This window comes from Lynx canadensis, chromosome C2, assembly GCF_007474595.2.
Source record: "Lynx canadensis isolate LIC74 chromosome C2, mLynCan4.pri.v2, whole genome shotgun sequence".
NCBI lineage: Eukaryota > Metazoa > Chordata > Mammalia > Carnivora > Felidae > Lynx > Lynx canadensis.
This window is the reverse complement of record NC_044311.2, coordinates 49,930,756-49,940,869: the sequence shown is the minus strand read 5'-3', so window position 1 is coordinate 49,940,869 and position 10,114 is coordinate 49,930,756.

The following is a 10,114-nucleotide window of genomic DNA, read 5'->3' as shown; positions in this document are numbered from 1 at the left end:
ACTTACATAGAATTAAATAATTTATATGAAAGCACTTTAAAATGATAAAAGACGATACAAACTATTATTTACTTTCAGAATATAGTCCCATGACTAGCACATTGTGAGTACCCAAAACAGTAAAACCTTGGATTGCGGGTAACTTGCTCTGGAAGTATTCTGCAAGGCAAGCAGACATTTATTACAAATTAAAAAAATTTATTTATTTATTCACTTTTGACAGAGAGGGCATGGGGAGGGACAGAGAGAGAAAGAGAGAATCCCAAGCAGGCTCCTCGCTGACAGCAGAGAGTCCCATGCGGGGCTCAAACTCACAAACCCTGACATCGTGACCTGAGCCAAAGTCAGCCGCTTAATGGACTGAACCCCAAGATGCCCCCATTTCTAATAAATTTTAACTTGATAAAGGAACGGTGTCTTGTAATACAAATAGTATGTGATACTGAACATCACATGATCACAACTGAGCCAATGGTTCTTGAAATCTGCTTTTATATACAAGTGCTTTGAATTACAAGCATGTTTCCAGAATGAATTATGCTCCCAAACCAACGTGTTTACTGTATATGATTGTGGAATCATTTACTAAAGCATTATGTACTCTGTCCTTATTTTAAAAATCATGTACATTAAAATATGGCAAGATATGGGGAAATTTTTATAGCAAAATAACAGGCATAGTAATCGCTAAAACATTATTGAAATTAAGACAAACATCAAGACCCCAACCACGAAAGGGGGAGATAAATTTTAAAAATTAGTCACTAGTTAATAAACATAATATGCTACTTAAAATATTTTGGTATCATTTTCCCAGTCTTCTGAAAATCCCATAAAATAACACAAGAAAAAAATTTAGAAGTAAAACATGGCAATATTGGAAAACCAGGTAGGATGTCATAAGCAGAAAAAAAAAATTGGTTGGAGTGCAAAATGGCACAACCACTTTAGAAAACATACTGGTAGTTTCCTATAAAGTTAAATATACACATATTATACAACTCAGCAATCCTATTCTCGGTAATTGCCCAAGAGAAATGAAAACTTATGTTTACACAAAAACCTGTGCACAGTGTTTATAGTGACTTTATTCATAATTGCCCAAAGTGGAAATAGTCCAAATGTCCCTGAACTGGTGAATGGATAATAAACACATGCTGTCATATCCATACAGTGAAATACTACTCAGCTAAAACAAAAAAAGGGGGTGAGGAGAGGGGAGAACTGTCAATACAGGTGACAACATAGATGAATGTGTTTTGCTAACTTGAAGAGGCCAGACTCAAAAGGCTACCTATTGAATGATTCCATTTATATGACATTTTAGAAAAGCAAAACTATAGTGAGAGAAAACAGATCACTGGGGGCTGAGGGATGGGTGGAGAGATTTCCCTCAAAAGAGCACAAAGGACTTTTTGGACTGGTGAAACTATTCCATATTTTGATTGTGGCGGTGGTTATATAACTATTTGTCAAAATAGTTTATATTTATCAAAACTTACAGAATTGTAAAGTAAAATTTTACCGTATATAAATTAGACCATGGTAAACCTGATTCTACCTTCCCTCCCCACCTCCCCGCAAAAAAAAAACAAAAAAACAAAAACAAAAACAAAAAAAAACCAAGCAATGAAAAAATTCTGAGGGATGCATAGAAGACATAATTCAGATGGTAGTGAGCTGGGAAACAAGTCAAGAGATCTGCAACCACACATAAGTATAGGAAGGAACCACTAGATGGTGGTGTTCATTTTTCTATCAGAGCCCAGGAGAGACTTGAAACTGGAAGATCACAGGCCTGTCATTGGAGCCGTTTTTTGGAAAATTTCCTGTAATCGATAGCTATAACTCCTTGTGTCTGGCCTTGACTTGCATTGGTTTCTGTGTGTTTGTTAAGCCATTTCTCCGAGCCTTCCACTGATTCCGGGGGGCCATCAATATCTTTCCAGTAAAACCCTCTCTCTGCTTTTGTTTTTGTTTTTTGAAACAAACTGAAGAGCACAACGAATAACAGCTGTTAACCAATGCATTTTTTGCCTGTTTTTCTTCATTACAGAGAATTTTGAATATGTACAGAATAAATAGAATGGTAAAATGATCCCCCAATAAACCCATCAGCTTTAAGAGTCATCTTAAAGAGTAAAGAGTCATCTTAAAGAGTCAGCTTTAAGAGTACTCTGCTGCTCTTAATTCATCAAATTTCCAACCATCCCAATCCCCGTGCAAATAATTTTCTACAATCATTTATAATGAGATAAAATTTACATATTTTAAAACAGACTTATTTTTTAAAAATGTTTAATGTTTATTTTTGAGAGAGAGAGAGAGTGTGTGTGTGTGTGTGTGTGAGCCAGGGGAGGGGCAGAGAGAGGGAGACACGGAATCTGAAGCAGGTTCCAGGCTCTGAGCTGTCAGCACAGAGCCTGACACGGGGCTTGAACTCACAAACTGGGAGATCATGACCTGAGTGGAAGCTGGACGCTTAACTGATGGAGCCACCCAGGCACCCCCAAAATAGACTTACTTTTAAAAGCAGTTTTAGGTTCGTTGCAAAATTAAGGAGAAAGTACAGAGATTTCCCATATACACCTGTCCCCACTCATGCATAGCCTCCACACTCCTCCCCCACCCCATTAACAACATCCCCCACCAAAATGGTTCATTTGTTATAACTGATGAACCTGCATTGAATTTCATTTTCACCCTGCCGAGGTGCAGCCCCAGCAGGTCCAGGGGTTCCCGAAGGATGAACAGCGTCGGCGAAAAAAAAAAAAAATGGACACAGACAACAGCAGTGTATTAGACTGGCCGCTTTATTGTAGCAAGCGTGGCATTATATTTGTTAGCAAATTCCTTGTAGTGTGCAGTTATCTATGTTTCTTGGCATTACCTAATTCCAAAAATGTTCCTTTGTGTAGTCACCCATTAGGGAACAACAGTTATTTTCTTGTAACATTCCCTCCCACCCTTTCAAGGTCATCTAGCTCTCAACACCTCAAGTGGAATGTCTTACAAGGGCATGACTTCTAAATTGTTCCTTTGTGCCATTTGCGGTATGAGGGACAAAAGTATTCGCTTTGGTCTGGGGTGCCAGGAGGGAGCCAAGAGGGCACTGGGAACCCACGCCTTATGTGCTCCCAGAGAGACAATGTATACCTAGGAACTAATGAACCATTCTGTACCTTAACCCACCAGGTCCAGTTATCATCTGGAATGCCTCCTGGGGGCCAAGTGGGCCTAGGGGTTAGAGTAACTTGTATCCATAGATATATTCTTTTGTTGCCAGAGTGGGGGTTTCGAATCCATTGTCCCCCTTCCTTGGCTGGGAAATATATGGGGCTATCCTTCCTTTAGGTAGAGGAGTCTTTATAGGGGGTGGCAAGGGCTGGATGTAGGGCCATAATTTCCCTGCGGAATCTTATTTCTTTCCCCAGTGGTTCTTTTCCCAGGGGGCCCGTCGTGGGCAATTCCCCAACCAACAAATCCCCAGGTACTTTCATTGGTAGGGGGGCTGCCCCAACCAACGCTAAGGCCAAATTACATAAAAGCAGGAGTACAAGAAGCTTCACTGTCGGGCCGCCCTGCAGTCCTGATCTGTCCACTGCCCGGGCCCTGCCATCAGGCTGGTTGGATAGCTCGGCTTCCAGCATCACCCAAAGTTCATAGTTTACATCAGGGATAACTCTTGGGGTGTACTTCCATGGGTGTGGACAAATATTTACTTTATGTAACCACCATTATAGTATACAGAGCAGCTTGACTCCCCTAAAGATCCTCTATGTTCTACAACCTATTCATCCCTTCCTTACCCTAAGCCCTGCCAAAGTGCACAAATTTTAACTGTACACTTCCAATTTTTCTTTGAAGGACTTGGTTTAGAAATTCCCAATAGCATAGAGCAAAAAGAAAAAAAATTTTTTTGAGAGAAAACTTAAGAGGTAAATCCAGTCAACAAATGAAAAGTTTACTAGGATTTTCAGGAATTAATAAAGAGGAAAAAAAGAATGGAAAAACTGAACATAGTTTGAAAAACAATTTCCCTTAATTCAAGAAAGATTTGGAACTTTATTCAAAGGCCTAAAAAGTATTTATTAAGATTAATAGAAAAACATACATGCACATACCTTCATACATCATGGTGAAAATTCTGAACTCTAAGAAAAAGGAAATTCCACAAACTTCCAAATGGAAAAACAGGATACCACGGTAGGGAAAAATAGGAATACATAGGCAGAGAGGGAAAAGATTAGGACCTGATGTCCCTGTGTGGGAAAAACACATATTTTGGCACAATGCTGCGAGTGTCTGACCACAGCAAACCCCCTCGGGCTTAAGGTTCCTCTTAAGCAAGTAACATACACCACCTACTCCCCCTCAGGTTTCCCTCAGGAAGTTGACAACAGACCTAAGTATGGCCATAGACCACCCCTCATACAATGGAAACGAGCCACTCAGGAATGGACAAACCAGCGCCTAAAGTTGTCCAGCCAATGAGGTATGACCTCAGAAGGAACAAAGGGGAAGGGAAGAGGGGGGACGACCAGAACCTTATAAAACAAGGACCCTTGTCTATTGTCGGTGGGCATTCACTTTCCAGTGTCCCCTCTCTGTAAAGAGAGCTTTCCTACTATTCTTTCAAATCTTCTACTCTAATAAACTTTTGCCTACTGTTCATTTTGTGTCCACCTCTTCATTCTTCCAAGTGGCAAGTCAATGAATCCCGGGTCCTGAGGTAAAAAATCTTGCAACAATACCAGAAAAGGAACAAAAACTGTGTTGATATTAACTAACAATAATAAAATAATATGAAAACATTTTTTGATGTAATTTATACCTTATTTTTGAGAGATTCAGCCTCAGATCACAGAAAAAATAAATGAAATTTTAAAAAATGTATACATATATAATAAATGTGAACGTATGCTTTTATCATTAAAAAAATACAAATTAAAATAACACCACATTTTTGTACCTGTCATATTGGTGAAGGCTGAAAATTTGATATATAAAGGGTTAATGAGGGAGTGCCTGGGTGGCTCAATCAATTAAGCCTCTGACTCTTGGTTTCAGCTCAGGTCAGGATCTCACAGTCAGTTCAAGCCCCAGCATTGGGCTCTGCACTGAAAGCATGGAGCCTGCTTGGCATTTCTTTCTCCCTTTCTCTTTGCCCTCCCAGCTTGCTCTCTCTCTCTCTCTCTCAAAAAATAAATAAACATTTAAAAATTTAATTAATAAAGGATTAATGAGGATAAGCAGATGGAACTAACCAAAGTTAAACAGTGTAAACTGGCAAAAAAAATTTGTAGGACTATTGACAATATTATCACATTTAATTTTTTATTTTTCTGTAATGTTTATTTTTGAGAGAGAGAGAGAGACAGAGTGCAAGTAGGGGAGGGGCAGAGAGTGAGGGAGACACAGAATCTGAAGAAGGCTCCAGGCTCTGAACTGTCAGCACAGCTGAACACAGTTTGAACTCAAACAAACACAGTTTGAACTCAAAAACTGTGAGATCATGACCTGAACCAAAGTCAGATGCTTAACTGACTGAACCACCCAGGTGCTCCTTTATCACATTTTAAACATACATTTTCACCCAGAAATTTTACTTCTAAAATATATACATGTATGTGTATATTATATATTATTATTGTACTGTGTGTAAATGCTATATATTAGATATATATATTATATTATATATATTATATTATATATACTATAATATACATATATATACATAATTTGGAAGGGGATAGTGAAAACAAATCATCAAACTAGAAAGAACCTAAATAGACAGTATCATCAATTTGAGACTGGCTGGAAATTGTAACAAATCTATACAGTGGACTCTGATAGGACTAGAATGACCCCTGTGTTCACTCTCTGGTCATTCAAGCATGTGCAGTGGAGAAGGGCAAAGTAGGGAGTGGAGCAGTTGAAAGCAAGAAGGGACCGTGGCTACCATCAGGAGGGTTTGTGTTGGGCAGTTTCACCAGCTTTACCAGAACACCCTGATCAGGGTAGACCAGGAAAAAGAATGATATTACCAGAAGTGAGTGAGCACTGAGCACTGAGTATGCAAAAAGAATAGCTATGCATCACAGTGCAGGCTAAAGGTCCCATGCAGTATCAGTCTTGTTTTCATAGTGAGAGCTGGTCCACATTTGCTGAGGTACACTGAGACCCTGGTGGGGAAACATGTCCAGGTTTGCAGAAGAGTGTCTCAGCCTGTCCCACAAGACTACCACAAGGTCTTCTGAGAAAGAAATAGCAATTTGGGCACGGCTTAGCAGTAAAGACTTGTCTCTGCTCCACTGGCATCAGCAAGCATAGCTTAACTTTGGGCTGGAGGATTCACTTCCTAGATAAGTCACACACATGGCAACCAAGTTGGTGTTGCTGACTGGGAGTTCAGCCAGCAACTGAGAGCCATGGGCTTTAGGTCCTGTCCAGATAGTTCTTCCCTTAATGCATGGTACTCAGTTCCAAAAGAGACTGTCTCAAGAGACAGGAAGTGGGAATTGCCAGATTCTTAAGACCTGGACCTGGAAATTAGTCCAGCATCACCTCAGCTGTATGCTATTGGTCAGAGAGACTAGATCCCAGGGAAAGGACACAGACTCCACCTCTCAAAGGGAGAAACGAGGGCGCCTGGGTGGCTCAGTCAGTTGCGCACCTGACTTAGGCCCAGGTCATGATCTCATGGCTTGTGAGTTTGAGCCCCACACTAGGCTTTGCACTGATAGCGTGGAGCCTGCTTTGATTCTATGTCTCCCTCTCTCTGCCACTTCCCTGCTCACGCTCTCTCTCAAAATAAATAAACATTAAAAAAATTTTTTTTTAATTTTTTAACATTTATTTATTATTAAGAGACAGAGCGTGAATAGGGGAGGGTCAGAGAGAGAGGGACACACAGAATCTGAAGCAGGCTCCAGGCTCTGAGCTGTCAGCACAGAGCCCGACACGGGGCTTGAACTCACAAACTGTGAGATCATGACCTGAGCCGAAGTCGGACGCTTAACCGACTGAGCCACCCAGGTGCCCCACATTAAAAAAATTTTTTAAAGAGAGAAATGATAAAGACTTTGGAAGCTATGTTTTAAAACTGCCACATTATGGGACGCCTGGGTGGCTCAGTCAGTTAAGCATCCAACTTTGGCTCAGGTCATGATCTCACCGTTCATGAGTTCGAGCCCTACATCAGGCTCTGTGCTGACAGCCTGCTTCGGATTCTGTGTCTCCCTCTCTCTCTGTCCTGCTCTCAAAAATAAACAAGCATTAAAATAAAATAAATTTTTAAAATAAAACTGCCACATCAGGTTAAAGGAAATCAGTTTGTTATTTATGGATCCTCTAAAAAGCCTTGAGGGTTTAAATGCAGAGAACGTATTACGTATGACCACCTGACTTACCATGTGTAATATCTGGCATCACATTACATTGTCTCTTATACCTTAGTTAAGCCAAGATCAGACCATATTCCATATCAGAATTTCCTGACCCATCCCTCACCTCAACCTGTTTTTGGTTAAAACTCAGCTCCTATAGAAGAGCACTTGACTGAAAAGGATTTGGTCTCTTTTTGATGCGGTATTATCAGCTGAATGTCAGCTTTGGATAGCCATATGGTAACATTTAAAGCTCTGGCACGGGGGAGGGGGGTGCCTGGGTGGCTTAGTCGGTTAAGCGGCCGACTTTGGCTCAGGTCATGATCTCACGGTCTGTGAGTTCGAGCCCCGCGTCAGGATCTGTGCTGACAGCTCAGAGCCTGGAGCCTGTTTCAGATTCTGTGTCTCCCTCTCTCTGACCCTCCCCCGTTCATGCTCTGTCTCTGTCTCTGTCTCAAACATAAATAAACGTTAAAAAAAATAAATAAATAAAATAAATAAAGCTCTGGCTTGTGGCACCTAGCTGGATCAGTCAGTAGAGCATGAGACTCTTGATTACAGGGTCTTGAGTTCAAGCCCCATGTCAGATGTGAAGTTTACTTAAAAACAAACAAGAAAACATCCAGGGCATCTAGGTGGCTCAGTCTGTTGAGCCTCACACTCTTGATTTTGGCTCGGGTCATGATCACCAGGGTCATGGGATTAAGCCCCAAGCTGGGCTCTGCATTGAGTGTGGAACCTAGGATTCTCTCTCTCTCACCCTCTGCCCCACTCTAAAAAAAAAAAAAAGAAAAGAAAAAAAAAGAAAAGAAAAAGAAATCTTTAAAAATAAATAAATAAAAATGGAATAGAATTTAATTATGACTACCCTGAGATCCTAGGGTAAAGAATACAGAAGAAGCTGTTTTTCAATATTTAAGTGGATGGAGACAGTATGAATAATTTCTAACATGAGTCTTGAACTAGAAATAACTTCTATTTACATATTTTAGTATTAAACTTTCTAATACATTAATCCATCATCCAAGTTATGTACCATGCATATGTACTTAAAAAAAATATTTCAGCAAGTTCCTTGACCTTTGAAGTCATTCTTTGAAGAATCTAAGTTCATAAACTATTCCTTAAAGAGTTGCAAAAAATTTCTTGAAACATTGCATGAAATTAGTTTTCAGAAATGTAGTATTTGTATAGTTTGGTTTCCTGTCTAAACAGGCTACATTTAACAAATATGTAACTTTTTGTATTAAAATTTTAATGTCAGTCTTCAGGAAACCAACCTTCTTCTTAATAATTTTGAGATAGAGGGGTGCCTGGGTGGCTCAGTCGGTTAAGCCTGCAACTCCTGGTTTCAGCTAACGTCATGTTCTCAGGGTGCGTGAGAATTCAGGCGCTGCATGGGACTCTGTGGTGACAGTGCAAGCCTGCCTAGGATTCTCTCTCCCTCTCTCTCAAAATAAATAAACAACAAAAAAAATAATCTTGAGATGGAGAAGTTATTGCAACATTTAACTATATTTGGGAGAGGTCGGCAATAACATGTGTTATCTTTTAAATGGTTTGAGGTTAGGTATTTTTTTTTTTTAACGTTTATTTTTGAGACAGAGAGAGACAGAGCATGAACGGGGGAGTGTCAGAGAGAGGGAGACACAGAATCTGAAACAGGCTCCAGGCTCTGAGCTGTCAGCACAGAGCCCGAGACGGGGCTCGAACTCACTGACCCCGAAATCATGACCTGAGCTGAAGTCAGCCGCTCAACCGACTGAGCCACCCAGGCGCCCCAGGTACGTTTTTTTAAAGTACAGGTTATTTTTGTTTTTAGTATTAGTTGACCAATAGAAAACAATATGTACCATAAGTAAATATTTTATGTAAAATTTTATAGGCATTTTCAATGCGTTACAAATAATGCTATTGGTTCCCTAAGGTTATTTTCCCTTATCATTTCAATAATGCATACATATTGAGTTAACATGAAACAAAATTTTAATATTTGGCTCTTATAAGACCTTTTAGGTCCCTCAAAATTAAGGAAGATGTGGGGCGCCTGGGTGGCGCAGTCGGTTAAGCGTCCGACTTCAGCCAGGTCACGATCTCGCGGTCCGTGAGTTCGAGCCCCGCGTCGGGCTCTGTGCTGACTGCTCAGAGCCTGGAGCCTGTTTCCGATTCTGTGTCTCCCTCTCTCTCTGTCCCTCCCCCGTTCATGCTCTGTCTCTCTCTGTCCCAAAAAATAAATAAACGTTGAAAAAAAAATTAAAAAAAAAAAATTAAGGAAGATGTTATGGAATCTTATAATTCCAACCTGCCCAATGTAACGAATTAATTATTCGGCCCCCGTTCCACTACATTTCTTCCACTGCACTGGAAGAAACGCAGTACAGAGAAACCTAGCACCTCTGAGCAGTTTCAATCATTCCATAAATATGCAGGCACGCACTTCTCCATTAGCCAGGCCTTTTATTACCCTTTTTGGGGCACCCTTGCCTGCTGATAAAGACATTCGTAAACTTCAGCCGTTCTCCACCCGTTTCTGTCTAGCCCACAAAAGCAAGGACCCCACACAATTACCGGCCCAAAGCTTGGGCATTGCCTTTCCCCACCTAATTACAAGCCCCAGCGCAACCGCGGCAACTTCAGAGGCAGCCTGCGCAGGCCTGGCTCAACCAGCCCTCACTCACGTGGCCGCGCGGGCCCAATGACCGAGGCCCACGCTTTCCAGACGGCCG